An 8380-nucleotide genomic window follows, 5' to 3' on the forward strand; every position below is an offset into this window, starting at 1 on the left:
TGAAACTCCTCACTAGCTTTTTCAATGTGATGATCTGTCATGCAATGCAACTTTGACGTTATTTCCTTTTCGACATAACATTTCTTTTGTTATTTGACTTATCATTCAGCATCGTAAGAGGGGAAAGACATGTATATTTGTTCATCATTTTACCTTTCTAACGACAAAACTTTTGAATAATAGAGAGTTGATGTCTTTCAACAGTTCTTGTTCTTACTTAAAATATTTCAAGTAGAAATTACGCATGTGCAAAGTAACCGTAGTGCTATATAAGTTACTGCTTTCACTCGCAAAGTAGGTTGGGATAAAGCTATACTACAATATCTCTAAAGTGCCAGTGACAGGGACTTTAATCGGACTGGTTAAGGAGGAAGGCAGGCACGTGGCGTAACTCCCTTAGTTGTACAAGCCAAGTCATACACTATGTTAGAGACCTCTATCCACTCCTCCCTCCTATGTGGTTATTTGACGTGTCCTCTAATCTTGAATCAAAACCTCATTTATTTTTCTGCTATAAAAGTGAGGTAAACATAGAAGTTTGATTAAATATAAGTTTAATATTACACAGTATACTTAACGAAAACAAAAACAATATACTCGGAGAAGGAATTAGTAGATATGAGATTATGTTTATTGTTAGCAATTAAACTGATCCAAAATATGGCAAAACATACATGGCATATGTGTTCAATATTAGATTTGCAGTATATTTTCGTTTACCTCAAATTAAACAACACAACTTTGGGAAAAAAATCAACGTAATTACAGTTTTAAGGGAGCATCATATTTCTGAATGCTAAAACACTATAGACAAAATGTGGCGATAGAAGAAATATAACCCGTGCTCTTCTCCTGTGATCGATATTATCGGAGTTGTTTCTCCTGTAATATTTGTAGACACTTTTCGACACCTTTGAAGCAACCATCAATTTAAAATGAGAAAAAAAAACACTAATTTTATTAAGAAAAATGAAATATATCTACAACCATTATATTTACAATTGAAATATGGAAAAAAGCAATGAGGATATATCGTAGAACTGTCTTTTTTCTGTGGGATCATATGTGGATTGCCATTGTAAAGTAGACATTCATTCCTCACAAAATTCCTTGTTTTGATACCGGGTATACGACCGAAGCATCTATATTGGTACAGTATTGGTCACCAGTTGGCAACGTAAAATGGATTTAAATATACAATAAACGGTTACACAGTTAACACGCATAATGGTTCACGTGTGGTACATTTTCAGTGGTTAACAATATATTTTTTTACAAATGGCTACATCCAAATATCTTTCCTACCCGAGGTGTGGCAACTTGCATAAAGCATGCAAACAAACAAACGCATTTAAAGTTGTTTATGGTTATTCAACAAAACGTATAAAACGTCGATAATAATAGTCACTGTTTTTTTAAAAAAAAAACCCACTTATACTTCAATAGTTCGATATAATTAATATAACGATTATATTAAAACCCAGCAAATTTCGACTTAAGGGGACGCATACTTTGAAATTAGAAAATAGTGGGTGGGGTATGATAAAATTTACCTGCAAAATATCACAAAGGTTTGGTACATGAAATGGATACTGTTTCAACTTTTATAAGTACACAAAGGATTGTTCACTAAAATAAAAATGAGAAAAACTGAAAAAAGGAAGTTATTGTTAAATTACACAAGACTTATTGTGTACATTCAAAGTCAACAATTGATATTTTTTTGTGTGAAAATAATAGTGCTTTACCTTGTCCAAACACTTATCAATCTCCTACAGGTTCTAATTTTAAGAAAAAAGTGAAATAAGTTCACTGTCTTGCTTTTCATTTTGCATATGTAAGCTAAAACACATTATTAAGTTTGTTTACAAAGTAGTGCATAAGAAAAGATATGGTGGTCAAGGAATGCCACATTCCAAAACTAAAAAGAGTATATTCCACTTAATACATTAAATATTTATCGTTACACAAGTCAAGTGGCTTACAATAAGGGCCTAGAAATGTTTCCATTATTAATTTTCAACTTGGTAGTCATGAACTACAATGCACTTAAACATCAAAACACATTCAACAAACTTTTAAAAATGTTTTAAAAATCTCTAAAATAAGGTATGAAATTTGATTGACAGGTCCAGTCAATGTGTATATGTGCAAAAGTAACATTCTAATCTTGTTCGCAAAACTTACTAATACACAGCAGGAATGTCAATGATCAAAACTGGACGAATATACAGTTATCCTCACTTTAATGTCATTTATAATTTGTCCTTGAATTCTCCACCATACTTTTCGTAACTCTGTTTGCACGAGTCGCACGAGAATGCTGTCATTCGCGTAAAAACGGGGTCAGATAAGTTGTAAATGCAATATCATCTAAACGTAATTAATGGATTATGCAGTTCAAGAAAAACGTTATCTCATAACGTAATGAACAAGTATAATGTTGTAACAACCACTATACTTACACTGATCTAAGTAGCAGTCGGTTTAAAAGTGACTTTATTGACTCACTTTGTGTTTTGTTATTGTTGTCAAAAAGTATAACGGAAGTGCCTCACAACTGAAGCGGAAACCAGTTTGATGCGCAAAGTAGTCCACTGTAAGTAATATGTTTTGATAAATGTCCATAGAAATTAACAATTTTCTGATATTAAAATAGAGAAAAGTGGAAACTTCACAGGTCGCTCAACAGACGAATATCTGAATAGGATTCGTTATTTGATAAGAAATTATAATCATCGACATGTTTTTTTTAAAAATCATACACGTGCTGACACCTAAGTTGTCTCCCGTTGTTTAATAGAGTTACCTTTCGTCCGGCTCAGTAATACTTTTTGCAGTGAATCGCCGAGAAGTCGTGGGAAAATTAAAAACCATGTAAATAAACTAAAATTAATCACCTTTCAAGATCAATTTCAAGTGATCGACGTTATGCATTTAACCCACCTGACCTGTGTAGCATCTTAGATATCGGTTCTAAGGTATTCATTGTGTAGAATGTCATGTTTTGCCATTGCAGTGCTAATCCCACTCTGATTTTTTTGTTTACATTTTTTATCAATGAGAAATATGGCGTCCATCCCGAGCTGAAATGACGTGGCGTTAAATTTTTATATGTTTAAGCTAACCTGTTGTGTTAGAAATAAAATTTCATCCCTTCAACATTATTTGTAACACTGGTATTGTAAAAAAAACCTGTTTTTGCCTGATACAAAAGCTTAATATTTTGTGTTGAATGTACTTTCACAAAGACCTCTGTTTTCCTATTACATTCATAGTACCACATCCTTATCCACAAAGTACTGAATATTACAGGTGTTCATCAGTATTATATCAGTTTAGGAATATGTTTTTTAACTTCCCACCATCGATTTCTTGAATATGCACCCCTTCCTCATTTCTGTATGAACTGTGAATATAGCAATATGCGTCCCCTTAATTACTCTTTTGCCTTGTACATTTTAATTCTCGAATCATATCCTTTATTGCCAGGCAGTAGGCAGTCGGTTACCTTTCTGCTGGGTGGATTCGAATGGTTGTCTTTTCATTTCCGGTATGTTTTTTTAACAATTATGTGGTGTACGCGTGTTAATGTGTGCAAACCTAGAAAGCTATTCAAAGCCTCATAAGTTGCCGTAAAAAGGTGAATACTGTTACAAAATGTAATTCATCTTTTTCATACGAACAATTTCTTTTCACTTTACGGCTTTATTGTTTAATTTATTTATGCGCCTACTTAACACACACCGGTGCAAAGAGAAACAATGATTTTTTCACATACTAGCTATTTCATCACAGCACGACCGGCTATTGTCAGTAGAATGGATTTTCTTTTAAAGAATCGGTATATTGTACAACTTCATGTAACTTTGAACTTTGTTCTGTGACCTTGTTTAGCTGCACAAAACGTCTGTGTAAAGTTTCAACTAGGTATCAGCATAATTTTGCAGAGTTATTGGACATGCACCTGAATGAAAATTGACATTAGAACATGATTTATTCACACAAAGCATAAATAGTCTTACCGTGTTATTATCGACCTATTATCTCAAAGGTATTTGACTACAGTGTAAATAAAAATCAGCTCAGAAAGTAACATATTCTGACACAATCTGTGCTGGCTTATAATTAGATTTTTTTTATCTGATTGCACAATAAGAATATTGTATTACATTAGTTCGTAAAAATATACAGATTTGGTAGTCCTTGCGGAATGATACACACATCATAACATTACAAAGAGTAGGACAGCTTTGTTAGATTTAGAGACACATTTCACATAAAATATTACATCCATTTATTTATATAAATCACATTGTTAAAATATCGCAATTTAGTAACTTAAAGATATATTAAAACATTTTGTTTAAATTCCTGCGCATCTGAGCTCTGAACCGTGATAAATCAGGTGAAAAACCACTCGAAGGCCTTATTTATCTTTATTCTTACAAGGTCATTGAAATGTTTCGATAAAAGTTTGCTGGGCTTCATTTATCCAAGTAGTAATTAATAAGACGTCATAAGACCATTTGACGTCATAATGAACTTCATAATGCTCTCTTACAGGTTCACGCGTCAACCGTTGTTTATCGCAGATTTTAACACGATCCAATTCATTTTCCTAGCTGAATATTGTGTATTACTATACAACAATACATTTTCCTGACGTCGCAATTATTACGTCAAAGCATTGGACGTCATATAGTCGCGCAGGAAAAGAAACCAATAGGAAACAGGCAAATATTTGATGGATGTCGTCAAGGATGCACTTTAAAGTCCTTCGTAACGTGTTAGAATCGAGATAATATATATCATTTAGTGATTTGCACTTCAAAATCATTGTTTGTCGTTCTAATGCGTATAGCTATTATTATATCACTCTGGCAACCAAACCCAGTCATGTTAGAATGTGCAATTTATTTAATGGTTAATCGCTCATTTTTTTTATATGATGTCTATTAATTACCTGCAACTAGACTAGTAAGACTTTATGAAAACATGTACGATATAATAATGTTTGTATTTTTCTTTGAAAGATTCCAATCAGTTAATATTTTTGTAATCACGAACCTTTTCATTTAAATACGTAAGTGCCCAGATACTCGTAACTTACCAATATAATAATACATTAATCACAGTTATGCAAAAATAATGCACATTTTATTTCCATGTACCGATTAACTCCCTTTTAATTTAGTTAACTGATGTTTTTTACAAAAAATGATATATTCGGTCGCGGATAATGTCACAAAATTGTAAATAGTATTGTCTTAATAGTTTTGTAATTGACATAGATACTCTGTTTAACTGTGCGCAATTTCGACGTGTCTGCTTTGCCTTAACTTGCTGAAGACATTGCAGACATTTCAATGAATAACTTTTATTTTATAAAACGTTTTGTTCAGTGCACGTTATTATTCATATCATTACTGGTTTTGAGGTTGTTCTGCACGTTTATTACACAAAATGTCATGGCTGAACGTCATTTATCCGGAAGACCTAGAATAAAACCTGGCTCCAAAATACAGTCTGAGAATAATGTTATAATACGTCATTAGCTAAATGCAACTATGATATCAATGAACGCAAAACTACAATCTTTCAAACGATTATAGCACTAGATTACACAGTCTTTCAAGCTAGGCAAGAATCTCAAAGTAACAAAAACCGATATATAAATTGTAGTTAAGCTGACCATCATGGTAAATAATTGCTAATTTTCCAAGATTATTTAGTTGCTTAGAGCTTTAATGTACAGTCGCATTTGCAGATGCTATATTTGAGACTACTAATGCAGTTTTCATAATGTATATTGAGAGTAAACAGAAGAATGTGGTTTCCTTATCCAGAGAATTGAGAATTATTGTCGATTCATACTAATATTTTTTCGTAAAAATCATACTTATCAGAAAAAGGGTTTCAGATAAAAACATGAAGCTTTTCTTCAGTTTATACAATTTATTAATATGTTAACCTTAATGTTTTGGCATTTATTTCCATGGCTGTATAAATTGTAATATAGGATTTATTCCGGAAGATCGGGTATATCAAAATATAAATTTCGGAGGTGGCATCAAAGGATTCCGGAAAAACGGGAAACATATAGAAAACATTTGTTGTTTGTTATATTCCGAAAAATGGGAAGAAATATACAAATCTGAATTTTATTCTGGAAATATCGGAAATAATGTAATATAAATGTTTACTCGAGAAATTCGGAAGCATGTTTAAAAAATAAAAATTTAAAATACACTTCAGATAATGTTATTCACATAAAAAACACTGACAACGTGATGGCAAATGCTTAAGTAACACTTAGAATCCAAACTGAAATGACACTTTTAAAGTCACAGTAAAGTTATTCCAAGTCAGAACTTTGTGAAGTTATTACGGTTGGTAGTAACATCAACGCTTTATGTTTGTTTTGTTTTTCCAAGTGTCCAAATGAAAACGGGAAAAGCAGATGATGCCCAAACAACCATGACATTGATTGTATTGGAATGTATCAACATCGTATCGTCAGTGGAAGCTGAAATTAGATAAAAGAACAAACAGCAAAAGGAAGTATATGAATATGATGGGAAAGGGCGTGAGGGTTTATAAATAAACTTTGCCTTTTATATGAATATTGAGGTGTTTGTACAGAAATAAGAATCGCTATATGTATCAAAGGCTAACAGATCAAGAAAGATGAATCATGAATTAGTAAATTTGTAAATTATAAACGGAGTTGTCTCCCTTTTCGATAACGAGCATTTTACGAAATACTAAAGATTTTCTAACGCTATGTATTGACTTCTAAAAATTAGAAAGTTGATAATTATAACAAGAGTGAGTGTGTGAGTTTTACGGCGAATTGACACAAAAGGGTCATATGTCGACGAGAAGAAGTTGTATCTCTAAAACATTTATACAAAAACCTGTATGCATATAGAGGGTTAAAATATCAGTGGCAAAAGATAATATTGCAAAATATGTAAATAAAAATATATGATGTTCAGATTTCGTGATAATTGCCTATAAGCATAAACAAGAAATATCTTTAAAAATGATGGTCGGCGAATTGTAATAAGGAAAGAAGTTTATGATTTTTCATCTAACATTCATCTTTCATCTAACATTTTTCAAATTGCAAAACTAAACACCGCACTTTAACAATTTAAATGGTTCTCTTTTAATTTTTCGCAAAGGTTTCGTAGGGTTGCAAGTTTGTTTCGTTTATCCTTAGACGAATAATTACAGCAGTAGTCTGATGAAGATTCATGAAGCGGTTCATGAGAAGAGGTCATTAAACGTGCCTATATTTTTAGCTAAATTGGTCCCTATCCCCATTTGTAACAAAATAGCAGGAGACCTTACGATATTGTTACACAAAATCCATTACATTTTAGTGGTTAATGCGAAGAAAGGCATATCTACTTTTAGCTATAGTAGTCCCTAATAGGGCCCAAGTTCCTATATAAATAAATTTGGAAGAGGACCTTATAATAATGCTCCAGATCAAGTATGACAAAGATCCACAAAGCTGTTCATGAGACGCTGTATAAAGGCATTTCTAGTTTTAGCTCTAGCAGCCCCTAAAAGAGGTTAAATGTCCCAGCTGAACAAAGTTGGCTGCGGGCCTAATAAAGATGCTACAAATCAAGTTTGATTAGAATACATGAGAAAAAATCAATCAAAGGATTTGTTATTTACTATTTTTATTTATTTCTAAACTAGACCAACTGATCCAGCTTTAACAAATGCATATTCGCTATTCATGAATCTTTGGACAATCACGTCACACCTATAAAAAAAGTGAAGGTCAAGCAAAACATACAATTGTAATTATTTCAATATTTCTGTTTCATAAAGCAAAGTTTAATGAAATTCAGTCATTATATAGCATATATATAATAAAACAGATTTCAACTGAGTTCAATATTTGCACACCATACTAAAGAAAAATATTCATATATAATAAATCAGTTAAATAATTTATAACAAATATATCAAAGCAAACAAGTACTCGTTTTAATATGCAATCTGAATAAGTCACAAAAGCAAGAAACCTTTTCATATACAGACGACAATTGTAACAAGGAAAATCTTTTAAAAAGCACTTCTCTACATAAAAGACTCTTATCACACCCTTATTCATGTGATACGCAGACCGTATTCAGTTCTTTCTTTAATTTGATATATGTTGGTATTTGAACAGGGTTTTATCATATTTATTAAACTTACTTTTTTAATTTATCATTTTGAGATATATCAATATTCTTGCTAAATATACTGAGCCAAAGTTAGCTTTAAAACTGTGAACAGCGTCGTTTAGGATAAACGCTTTGTCTACATTTCACTCAGCGTAGCACAATCAACAGAGTGAATGAAAATGACA

Source organism: Mercenaria mercenaria, chromosome 14 (assembly GCF_021730395.1).
Source record: "Mercenaria mercenaria strain notata chromosome 14, MADL_Memer_1, whole genome shotgun sequence".
In the NCBI taxonomy this organism is placed as follows: domain Eukaryota; kingdom Metazoa; phylum Mollusca; class Bivalvia; order Venerida; family Veneridae; genus Mercenaria; species Mercenaria mercenaria.